Below are 13,105 nucleotides of genomic sequence, written 5' to 3'. Positions count from 1 at the left end.
AGTGCTACACGATTATCATCAAATATACTCATTAAATGTCAAACATTGCACACAAACGGCACAACTACACCTCTGAAACAATGGCGTCCGCGCCACACAACGCAGCTAGCAAAAAAGCTACGGTGGGTGTAACATTCAAGTAAAACAAAACTTATTAGCTCTCAAAGTTACTGCAAACTCCAGTATTTTACTTCCTACTTATCTCTTAAGACACAGAAAACATAGAAACACGTCACAAAACCGATTATGTTCTTTTTTTTTTTTTTTTTACCTGTAAAGGGGAATAGATGATGAAAAAAGAGAGAGACACAGACACGATGTTGCTTCAGTCACGCCCAGTGCTGTAATGGACGAGTGAGAGCAACGTCTTCCCCTCTACCGTCTTAGCTCAGACACAAACAAGCATTTCCTGAACAACCAGGCAGTTCCTGTATAAGGGCAGAGAAGAAACTCGGGTCTCATTTATAACCGTTGCGTACGTGACTTTCCACGCCAAGGTTGTGATCTATATAAACAAACTTGACAGGAGGATGTGCGCAGCTCTAAACAAACTCTTTATGCTAAGACATGGCAGAAGGTGCACACTGTACGTCTTCTTACTGGTATTAATGTTATATTTGCATGCTTATTACTATGTGAAGACGTTATTTTTATATTATTGATGTGGAAAAGTTATTTTAATAACTTAATCTCTGATATTTTGAGAATGTTGCTATGATATTATTGGGTGTGGTGTCATATTACAATGTTTATTCAGATAGAAATATTATCTGTGAATTGAGTGGATTTAACATGATTTATATATTGTATTTCATGATTGAGAGTTGAGAGAATTAAGAGAATGTTCTGACATTACTCATCATAGGTCAGGTTTTCCTGTTGGATCCTTTGAACCTTGGACCTACCCGGATGTTGGAGCCTGGATCGAGACGTTTGATGGCGAACCACAGCCTGGAGGACAACAAGAGATATGGTGCCCGCAAAGAATCAAAAACCTGGATCCTTTCATCACTTCATTACACACACACACACATACACATATCCAACACATTCAACCATGCGGTAGGATAGATCCTCTTCACTTCCTCAGTGGACTGAACATTTCATACTGGGAGTGACTGAAAAAAGAGGTGACTTGAACTTTCAAACATAGCTGCAATTTTTTTTTTTTTTTATGTTCCTACTTACCTGGGTAAGAATTGTGTTACACTGTGTATGTACATGTGTTTTGCTTATCCTTCTTTAAAGGACAATTCCAGGCAAATTCAACTTGAGGGTGTATGTTCTTATCATTTTAAGTCTAAAAGAAGGAATGTGAAGATTTTCAGTTTAACGTCTCCTGTTTTGCGGTAGCTGCGTCTGTCCCCGCATCGCCACGGCAGCAATGAATGGGAGTGGATGCAAGTTCCGCTGGTTAGGCTGTTTACATCCCTCAAAGCCGCAATTTTTTTCCACAGACAGCGTCAGATGGCGACTAAAACATGCACTGAGAAGTTTCTTTACTTCAAGCAAGCCGACATGCTTGTAAAACTAGATCTAAATTCAAAGTCTCACGCGAGACCCTGTTGCCGTGCTCGGTGCATTCAGGGGTAGTCAGAAAGCTACCGTTTGTGTCATAAACACAGGAATATCAACTCTTGACTTGCTTCAAGTAAAAAAAACGTATCGGCGCATGTTTGAGTCGCCACCTGACGCTGTCTGTTGAAAAAAATGTACACTTCAAGCAAGTAAAGAGTCGATATTCCTGTGTTTATGACACAAAAGGTAGCTCCTACTGCACCTGAATGCACCGAGCACGGCAGCAGGGTCTCGCACAAGACTTTGAATTAGATCTAGTTTTACAAGCATGTCGGCTTGCTTGAAGTAAATAAACTTCTCGGTACATGTTTGAGTCGCCATCTGACGCTGTCTGTGGAAAAAAATGCGGCTTTGAGGGATGTAAACAGGCTAACCAGCGGAACTTGCATCCACTCCCATTCATTGCTGCCGTAGCGATGCGGGGACAGACCAAGCTACCGCAAAACAGGAGCGATTAAAATGAAAATCTTCACATTCCTTCTTTTAGACCCAAAATGATAGGAACATACACCCCCAAGTTGAATTCACCTGGAATTGTCCTTAAAGGTTTATTTGTAATGTTTAGGTCTGCTGCCTGAAATAAACCTATTTCTATTTTCTATTTCCTATGTACGAAAGAAGCAATATTTGAAAATGTGTTATTAAAGTTTTCCTTTGAAAATGTTTAAAAGCCATATGTAAATGTTTATACATTTAGAGATAGTACAAGTTTCTGTATTATTTGCAATGTATTATTATAATTTGGATGTGGTTTAAATACATTAAAGTATGTTTTTTTACCTGGAAGTAGTCCCACAAGTCTTTCAGCCTTTAGTATACTTGTAACACATTTGCATGAAGGTAGAAAGTAGTATACCAAAAGTATAATTAAGTATATATTTTAATACACTAACATCTAATTTTTAATGTACTTATAATACAAACAAAGTACACTTTAATTTAAGTAATTAGGCATATATTAGTACATGAAATGTCATGTACTTAAAGTGCACTAAATATACTTTAAGTTGTTCCACTTTAGTACACAAAAGTACACTAAATACACTTTAAGTTGAGCTTTTCTACAACTTAATTACAATTTAAATATACTTAACACAAAATTAGTTGTTCCAATTTAGCACTCTTCAAGTTAACTAATCTTAAACACACTTGAAATATAATGATGATTAGTGCGGCTTGAAGTACACAAAAGTATGCTAAATTTTAGTACACTTAGTACATTCATTTTTCACCAGGGCAGCTGATCCGCCGGCTCGTTAGCGGCTCGTTAGCGCCGGCCGATTCCCGTTCAGGTAGCTGTTAGCAGCCGTTAGCCGCAGCAGAGCAGCTAGAGTGCCTAGCAACCGTTAGCCGCAGGCAGCAGCCGGTGCTGATTGGTCGGGGAGCTAGTGGCCGGTGACGAAAGCTGCCTCCAAAGCGTCATCTGCCTCCATCTCAGCCAATAGAAAAATTCAATTGTAATAGCCGTGTTTCAACCCATAGAGGGCAGTCACTCTACATTTTTACTACAAAATACACCAAATTGAAATATTTTGACTAAAATGTCAAAAGTTGGACCAGAATCAACTGACAACACTACCTTATACCCAAATATATTTGTTTTCAGCAGAAAAAAGTGGTTTGGGGGTTTAGTTCCTCTTTAACCTTTGAGGCCCACATCAACCACCTCTGCAAAATATCATTTTTCCATCTAAGAAACATAGCCAGACTTCGTCCCACACTCACCTTAAGAGATGCTGAGAAGCTCGTCCACGCCTTTGTCTCCTCCAGACTCGACTACTGCAACGCACTTCTCAGCGGGATTCCCAACAAGAGCATACAGAAACTACAACAAATCCAAAACAGCGCCGCCAGAATCCTGCTGAGACTACGCAAATATGAGCACATCACACCCATTCTTCACTCACTTCACTGGCTACCCATCTCCGCTCGGATCGACTACAAAGTCTCCCTCTCCCCACATTCCAGTGCATCCATGGCAACGCCCCCCAGTACCTTAAAGAACTCCTCACCCCCCAGACCTCAGCACGCTCACTCCGCTCCACCAACAGCCACAGACTTCTCCCCCCAAGGACTAAGAGCCGCACACTGGGAGACCGAGCCTTCTGCTCCTCTGCTCCACGACTGTGGAACACCCTCCCTGAACACCTGAGGGTTCCACAGTCGATCGATTGCTTTAAAAAGGGCCTCAAATCTGTAACTGCTCGCTCAAGACAACTGTTTTTAAAGCAGATATCAGCTTCACGGCCGTTTCGGCTAATGCTGCGTTCAAGGCAGGCTTTTGAAACCGTAAGTTACAGCTTCAAGTCACAACTACGACTTGGTAGCGTTCCAGGTAACCCGTAGCTCGTGTTTTTACCATCCTGTTGTCTGTGAAAGTTCCCTATAACGGCCACTCGTAACTTCCGACCCGTGAACTCGTACCAGATCGAACTGGTATGACTTCACAGGAAGGAAAAACACAAAGTACGAGTTTCTTTGAACGCACCATGAGTTAGCAGCCCCCGCCCTTGTCAAGCATCAATTGGTCCTCGTGCTACGTCACCACATTCACGCGCATCCCTTGGCTGCACACACAGCCCTTCATGCCGTTCTCTCTCCTCATTGGATAACACTTGTATCCCACAAGGAAAATTTTCTCCTCGGGTTACAGCAGAGCAGAGTGACGGAGAGACTCGTGTTTAGGCTGAAATACTTCATGTAAGTGATTGCTGACGGAAAATAGGACTATTTAGGACTTATATTAACAAAAACATTCCACTGATATCTGCTTTAACTCTTGTTTTTAACCTATTTTTTTCTTTTTTGGTTGCTGTTGTAGCACTTTGAGATTTTTTGGTAAATATAAAGTGCGTTACAAATAAAATGTATTATTATTATTATTATTACCCGGACGTCTAACCAGGCCAGACAACCCCAATCAAGGCGGGAGGAAGGGGAAGCTTGGTCGGCTGGACACTGGGGTCGGCTGGACACTGGGGACAAGAGCCAGACACTCGGCCGGCTGGACCAGGGGATCATGAGTGGCTTCCACCAGGACCCCCAACGCCGGAACAGGAGTGGCGTCCGCTGGGACCCCCGACGCCGGAACTGGAGGGGTGTCCAAGGGTGGCTGTAGCCCAGGGAGGGGCGCCGGAGAACATTGCAGCTCTGGAAGTGGCGCTGGAGGACGCTGCAGCTCCGAGGAGGGTACCAGGGAATGCAGCAGCTCTGGAAGTGAACTGACCTCCAACGAAGCACGGGGAGCGGGCATTGGCTGGACCGCCAATGAAGCACTGGGGGCAGGCGTTGGCGAGGCACATGGCAGGGCTGTGGGCTTTTGAAAGGCTGAGGAGCTGAGCTGCTGAGAGGCCGGGGAGCTGGGCTGCAGGGGCTTCAGGGACTGGGCTGATGACTGCCACACAGCAGGTTGGGGTCATGGAGGGTGCGACACAGCCAGAGAAGGGACTAGAGGCAGCTGCGGCTCAGCAGGGACAGGTGGTGGTTGCAGCACCAATAAGGCAGATAACTGGCCAGGACGAGGCCTGTGCTGCCCTGCTGAACAGAGAGGGGGGTTCTCCCTATGCCAGACGGGATCCCCACAACGGGTTAGTCTCTGCAGGGTAGGTGGGTTGCTGGGGATGAGGCTTGGGCTGCTGGCGGTGGCGAGAGGAGATTCCTCTGCTGGGCCTTGGGGAGTTAGTGGCAGTTGGGTTGTGGCTAGGCAGGTGGGTCTGTAAAGCTTGATGCCAAAAATATTCAAACAGAGTGATTTACTCTGAACCAGAATTTGGGGGCATGGTGCTGGACTTAGGAGGGGAAGGCTTGGAGGCTTCAGAAGAGGAGATGGAACCAGTGCACATAAAATGGTTGAGCTTATGTCACAGGGTGACTATGGGGAACCAAAGTATGGGGGAGGGAGGTTCCTAGGGGAAGACTTACCTGGTGTACCCAAGATGGCCGCCTCCGGAGTCCCAGGGGAGGACTTACCTGACGCACCAAGATGGCCGCCCCCAGCTGCAATCAATACACAAGCAATCAAGCTCTCATTGACTCACCCATCAAACCTGATGTGCTGCAGGTGTGCAGTGACTGGACTGTGTGGCGATTGGGCCACAAGCTGTGTGTGGGTGTGTTTTTATATACCTTAAGGTATTGGATTCAAGGCGTCAGATCACAGAACAGACGGGGAGCAGAGCTGGTCGTGGAGAGGACTGGGAGCTGAAGGTGTGGTGGAGCTTGGAGTAGCCGAAGCAGGACGGAGACAAAGGATCAGTACGGAGCTAAGTGCCTCTCTCTCAGCGACATTACTCTCTGCTCATGAGAATGAACTGCTGTGCCCACTCCATCACCCTGGCTGCCTTGTGGAGTGTTACGGGACCCAACCTTAAAGAGGAACTAAACCCCCCAAACCACTTTTTTCTGCTGAAAACAAATATATATATAAATATATATAAAAATATATTCACATGGGGAACGAAAAATATGTGCTTCCGGTATACTCGCTTTTCCTGACAGTGGAGAGTGCAGGTCTGTAACAAAGGGTCCTGACAGTGGAGGTCTGCAGCCAGACTGTCTTGGAAATACCTGCAGTGTTGCACTGGTCATAGGGCCAGAACAACTATAATGATGTCACCGTGTTGATGCGGCCACCAAAAAAACAAATAAAACAAGTGGGGCCAGGGCTGGCCGGTTTACAGTGAAAATGCAATAATTTCACACTCACTGATGAGTAGCTACTGCCTCCTCATCAGACCAATCCCTATTAAAATATCTTAGTTAACTACACATCGACACAGCTCACTCAACACTCTTTTGGAACAGATTCTGCATCTCCAGGGTGAAGGATCCCTCCTCTGTTGCTCACCATGAGGTTTGTCCCTGTTTAAAGGTTTTTTTTTGTGAGTTTTTCCTCAGTTGATGTGAGGGTGTAAGGGCAGGGGAAGTCATTCTGAAGCTATGTAAAGCCCTTTGAGACAAACTGTAAAGTAAAATTGACTTGCCTTGCCATTCTTCTAATCTCACAGCTTTCCATCCCCCTTGATCACACAAGTCTTTGCTTTCAAGCCAAAGGTCATACAGGTTGTGGTGGGTAGATGTTTTATTAGTCACCATTATAAAAGTTGTGAAACAAATTAATGACACATACAAAAAACAAGAGTCAAGGAAAGAGTCAAAAGAATCAGGAGCATAATTTTCATACACAATACAAATGAGAAACAGGAACGACTCAACTTGACTCACAATAATATGACAATGGCAGATGTAAGGACAAAGGTTAGACTACATGTGCACAGCGGCTGGCAGGATATCAACACTAGTAAGGTTAGAGGCAAACACCAAGTCAGGAAGTCAAACAGATACATTAAGCAAAACTTTAAGGTGGGTACACACTACAGGATAATCGGGGCGATTTTTGTCCCGATTTCCCCCTTACGATCAAAGCCAGCAACGGCCTGATTATCTGATGTTTGCAAAAGACATCGTGTCTGATATACCTGTGGTGTGGGGTGTGTTAAGAGTGATTCTGTCTGGTCTGATCCGCTCGGAAGGTGTCGGAAGGAGAGATCGTAAATAATGAACATGTTTAATATTTACGACTAGAAATCCTGTAGTGCATGGGGTGTTCCTAGCAGAGCCAAGCACGCACTGTGTAATGTCACATGTACCGGACCAACAGCCAATCACGATGTGAGCTGAGTCAGCTGACTGACCTGTATTTACCTGTTGCCGTGGTGACTCGCAGTACCAGGGCCAGAGCGCACAGCGCTGCTCTCCAAGCTATCTGTAATACTTGTGACTAGCACTAATGCATAGGCTACAGCCACATTCCCGCCGTCTTCATGACTTTTTCCATGGTCGTTTTGTTTTTCTGTGTTTTCTCCATGGATGTATTATATAGATCCATGTTTTTTTCAGACAACAATAGGCCGAAAACCAACCACTATTGCATCTTCCTGTTCGTCTGCCATGTTTGTTTACACTGAAGTCACGTTTGACCATGCGAGATTTGGAAGTTGATTGGTTATTTTTGCCTTAGCCTACCCATAATCACCCTGGGGCTGACAATCATCATCATGTCTTAATGCGCTGTTAGTTGCACTAATCATTTTGATAAAAATAACAAAACGTACAAGTTTTACGGAATACCGTCAACTCGCACCCCTCTCAAGGCAAACGAGAGAGAAAATAGTACAATGGAGATTCATTTCAAGCAATATAATGTGTAAGACACATTGGTTTGAATGGTGATATAGCTAAATATGCCCACAGGCACAGCTGTATAATTGCAGCAAATGAGTTGTGAAATGTTTACTATAGTAACGACAGTGACTGAAGACGAGGTTACTGGAAATCAAGCTAAGATTAATTACATACTCAGCCATGCGGGTGCAGTTCGCAGTCAGGATGCAGTTGCAGACTTTAGACATGTCCGTCCTCTTCCCTTGTCTCTGACTAGTGTCTCAGTCCTCACAGCCACCAAGTTTTGTAATTGTGTAAGAGTATTGTCCTGAGCGTGATCATGTTAAACATGTTACAGTAAATAGCTATAAGTAGGGATGTGTAACAGATGTGCACTCACTCCACCCATAAAGGACGTGCTAACCAACTTGCAAAGCGGTTGTCAATTTCTTGGCGAAGCGGTTAGCATGGTCACCTGTCGTGCAGGAGACTAGGGTTCGAACCCAACCTAAGGCAGGCCGTGAGAAACACAAAGCAGAGGACCAGATATGAACATCGACTACAGATGCATATTGTTTTTACCAATAACCAATGCCATGCTCTGAGTGTCTGTTCTTTGTGCCGATCAGCAACTCGATCCTCCATCCTGATGTTTTGGGGGGGGTTTTTGCCGTTATAAAACACACTTTTAGCACAAGGTGATAAACTGTTGTAGTATGATTACAACATTGCTAGCTAACATCGCTTTGAGTACACCAGATCCATGGATTAACATCAAGGTAACCATGACAACAGGTTCTTTCTGCAGTCAGGTTGCACATGCATCCGCTGTGTTGGTAAACAAATAATCCATCTATACAAAACAGACATCTTGTAGAGGGCCGACCCCTATTGTGGGTTTTGTTCAAACAATAAAATGGGTACCTATATTCATATGGTTTGGCAGTGCCCGGAGGTTGATAGATTTTGGTTAAATGTTACTAGCACCTTGTCCAATCTTCTGGATATATCTGTCCCTCACTCACAGCATTTGCTCCTGCTTAATGATACTTCTTCATTAAAGCTCACTGTAAACACAAAACGACTTCTGTTGGCTGGACTGACAGCTGCAAAAAGAATTATAGCCTGTCGCTGGAAATTGCCACATATGCTGTCAGTGAGGGACTGGCTTTTGAGCTACAAGGATATTGCTCAGATGGAGCAATCCACTGCACAACTTCGCCATGCCAAAGCACAAAATGTCTCCTGCTGGTCAAGGCTTCTGCAAAGGATATGTGATTTATTGTAGTATTCTGTACTTGGTATGATGTTCATGTTGAGATCATCTGCTGGGATCCCTGGGAGGGGAGGGGCAAGGGGTGTGTGTGTGTGTGTGTGTGTGTGTGTGTGTGTGTGTGTGTGTGTGTGTGTGTGTGTGTGTGTGTGTGTGTGTGTGTGTGTGTGTGTGTGTGTGTGTGTGTGTGTGTGTGTGTGTGTGTGTGTGTGTGTGTGTGTGTGTGTGTGTGTGTGTGTGTGTGTAAGATTTTTCTATATATTTTTGTTTTGTTTGTAGTAATTTTCTGTTTGTTTTAGTTTTTTGTTGTTGTTGTTGTTGCTGTTGTCATTTTGCTTTGTTTACTATTATTACATCTGTTGCTGTAATGGCGGTTATTGCCTTGAAGAGATTTGTGCAGGCCTTGCCTTGGGCATACCACCTGGGTTGGGGGGAGGGTTGTGGTAAGGGTTGGGCCGGATACAGCTGCCATTGTTTTCTCTATTCATATCTGTCTATTTATACTAACATGGAAAAGAACAATAAAAAATTTATCATAAAAAAACAAAAAACAAAACAGACATCTTCTGTTAAAATAAGTGCTTCCAATGATAATGTGCAATCTCTTACTGTAACGTATGATGTCACTTCATAACGTTCCCAAGGCAACAGGAGGAAAATGGCTGCTCTTGTGTGAAGTAAGCACAACAATTTTCAATTTTCTGTGAAGATATATGTGACTGTTTTGCAACAAAATGCGGGGATTATGAAATCATGCAAGCCCCGCATATGTCATGCATTCTCGCGGAAATCGCCAAAAGTGTGGCGTCTTTGAAATAAACGCTAAATGTGCGGACTTTGGCTGATTATGCGTTGAATTATGCGATTGCATAATTGCGTTTTTCTGGAGGGACTAATATATAATGTCTGTACATTATTATATATGATTTCTATAATTTTCCAGCATAAAATTTGGGACGGTTTAGCCTTCATATATATAAATGTACATTTACAGTTTCCCTGTTTTCTTGATCCTATATGTAGGCTATATCTTTTTCCTTTAGCACTTTGAGATCTGTTTTAAACAAGTGCATTACAAATCATTTATTAGTATTATGACTTTGTGATTATTGTTGTTGTTTGTTTTCTGAGTGCAATGTAAGTTCATATAATAATAATCATAATGATACATTATTTAAAATGCACTTATCTCAAAGTGATGTATAGGAAAACAGATAAAAGATAAATTAACAAGAAAACAGGGAGACTGGGAAAGTTCATCATCAGTTCACTGCTTTGTGCACCCACAGTTTTAAATGTGAAATCTCTCCCTTCATTCATCAAATCACACTGAGGTGTTTAAGCCCAGGACCTTTTCAAATACCTTCTGTGCATCATCAGTAAACATGTTGAGACACAAACTGAGCCATCTGTAGGTGGAGGTAAAAGACAGGGCCATTGCTGCTGGGATTCCAATTAGTGGAATGAATCTAGCTCCTTCCTCTGCTACTGTTAATGCAACAGCGCTTGTTAATGACAGAAGGAACTTGTGGACAACTTCTCTGCTAATCTCTGCTGCAGACAGTGGTGATGTCATCACTGCTTTAAGATCAGCCAATGGCACATCTGTTGTTTGAGCAAGATTCTTCAGAGACTTCATATCCAGACCAAAAGTAAGTTGGTACTTTCTGATGCTACCAACCAGAATGCCTAGATCAACAACAACAGAGAGACCAGGGACTGGTGCGGCTGCTATGAGAGCAGATAAAGAGGCTAAATACTTTATCTTTGACTGTAAAATATTTTTCTTCCTCTTGATGATGTCTCTGCTGACATTGGGTAGAGCACACAGCAGAACATCCCTCTTGTGAGCAGGAAGTTCTCTCTCCAAAATTTCCTGCAGCAGATGGAAATCATACAGGTGCAGCTCAAAGCTGGACAGCAGGAAGACCGGAGGAGAGTCAAGACCTTGATCCTGGAGACCTGTGACACACAGAATGGGAAAAGTCATCAAACAGGAAATGAAAATATGTTGGTTAGTTTTCCCTCTGATCTCAGCCTGTTTCATCTGACTAATAGTTATTGGCTTGGAATCATAAAATCCAACCCTAATCTAAAGCAGCATTGGGTCACTTTTGAGTATTAGACTAATCGCAGTGGTAATAATTTCATATTTTGAATGTGGAATTATTTTTCGATCATCAGGGTAATAAATTGAAGGGATAGTTGAGCTTCTTTGATGTGGGGTTCTATGAGGTACAAATGACCAGTCCAACAGAGCTGGTGCAACCCTTAGCCTATAGTGTTTTGACTGCTCTCAAAAACCTGTTCCCAAAACCATAGTGGATAGTTCTAAACATAAATTGATGACTTATCGTGTCAAATGCCTTAAAAATCGACAAATAAATAAATCATGTCCAAAATCAAGCTAATGTTATTGCATATATTTCTGGAAAGAAAGAGGAGTCCCGCACACTGAACAACTTGCTTAAACGACATTAGTGCTGCAACGTTTCGGTCTAACAGACCTTCATCAGGCCTCAACAGCTTGTCAAATCCAGGGAGTTTTCTGGAGTGGAACCTTAAGTGCGAAATCTAACTGTATACAATCTATTGCAATAAATCAATGATGAGAGTGTTCCTGAATGAAATGGGAATAAGCCTTTGAAATTCAAACAAATAAATCAAGCATAGCTAAGTTGTTGTTAGTAATTCATTAATTATAAAAATGATTTTAGATGACTGTTCTTACCTTGAATGCAGTTCCTCCTGATTTGTTCCAGGGTCTTTTCAGCATTGAACTCTCTCTGACTTCTCTCTGCATCCTTTAAGTTATGGTCGATCTTTGATCGAACAAAGTAGAACTTTTTCCCCATTTTATGAATCTCCTTAGCGAGCTTTGCATCATTTTCTCTGAAGCGAGTGTCTGAGATGATGATGAAGAAGTCAAACCTCTCAAATCCAACATGCTGCAGGTACTGATCAGCAGGAAACTTGGTGGTACCAACACCAGGGAGATCCCATATTTTAACATTAGGATCATGTGGATGGGGATATGGTGTAACATCTGTGGTGGTTTCTACACAACCAGTAGGAGCAGCGTTCTCATCTCTGTTGTCTATACCTCTGAGAGCATTAACAAAGGTGGATTTACCAGAGCCACACTCTCCTGTGATGGCAATGTTTAGTGGAATATTTTCTTGTTCTTGTAAATACGCCTTTATCTTTGCAGCTCCTGCAGCAACCCCTTTATTTTCAATAACTTCGCCTATGTCAATTATTTCAAATTGATCCTCCATGCTGATCCTTGAAAAGTACAAAAAAAGGAAAAAATACCACATTGTCTTTATTTGGAGAATATATGAACATGCTTGAAATTCTACACTGAAGCTTATGATATACATTAAAGACACAATGTGTGTGTATAGTCAGTTCTGCTGTAAATAAACTGTGTATCAGATTTATTACAGCACTTCAGAAGAATTCAACATTTTTTTGTTTCTTTTTTTTTCAAGTGACACAGGTCTGTTATTTCTCAGACTGAACCGTCATAGATTAGATTAGATTTAACAATATAACAGCATTCTTTCATCAAAATATTAGTTCAAAATATGAGAGAGAAAATGGAGGAAGGTTTTGATGAGTGTGTAGAAACTAAAATTCCCCCATATTGTCTCAGTTACTAATTTATGATGTGTGATATTCTGATATTCTGCTTCAGGTCTACGGGTCAGGAATTACTGATAACAGCACAAGTAGATTACTCAAAGACTGTACAAACACACAGGGAATCATGTGGTAGCTCTTAAAATGGAAAAGAAAAACAGACTTACAGTCAGATGGGTGGACAAGATGGCAGCAGCAGGTGGAGACAACAGACAAACTGGATTCCTAAACTATAGGAACCAAGAACAGAAAGAGAAAATCTAATGTGCTTATCTGATAATAAAACTGGAACAGGTGTGTCCATGGGTGGAAAAGTGAAACTGAAATGAGTTTAGCAAGGTTATTGGACCAAATATACACAGTTGCTCTTTTCAATGGAAAACTTTTAAACCAGTTTAATAATTTGATTTTAAATTGAAGTCAAACAACTAAGTCAACTTGTGTTCT

Source organism: Trachurus trachurus (assembly GCF_905171665.1).
Source record: "Trachurus trachurus genome assembly, chromosome: 22".
NCBI lineage: Eukaryota > Metazoa > Chordata > Actinopteri > Carangiformes > Carangidae > Trachurus > Trachurus trachurus.
Note: the sequence above shows the minus strand (reverse complement) of the source record.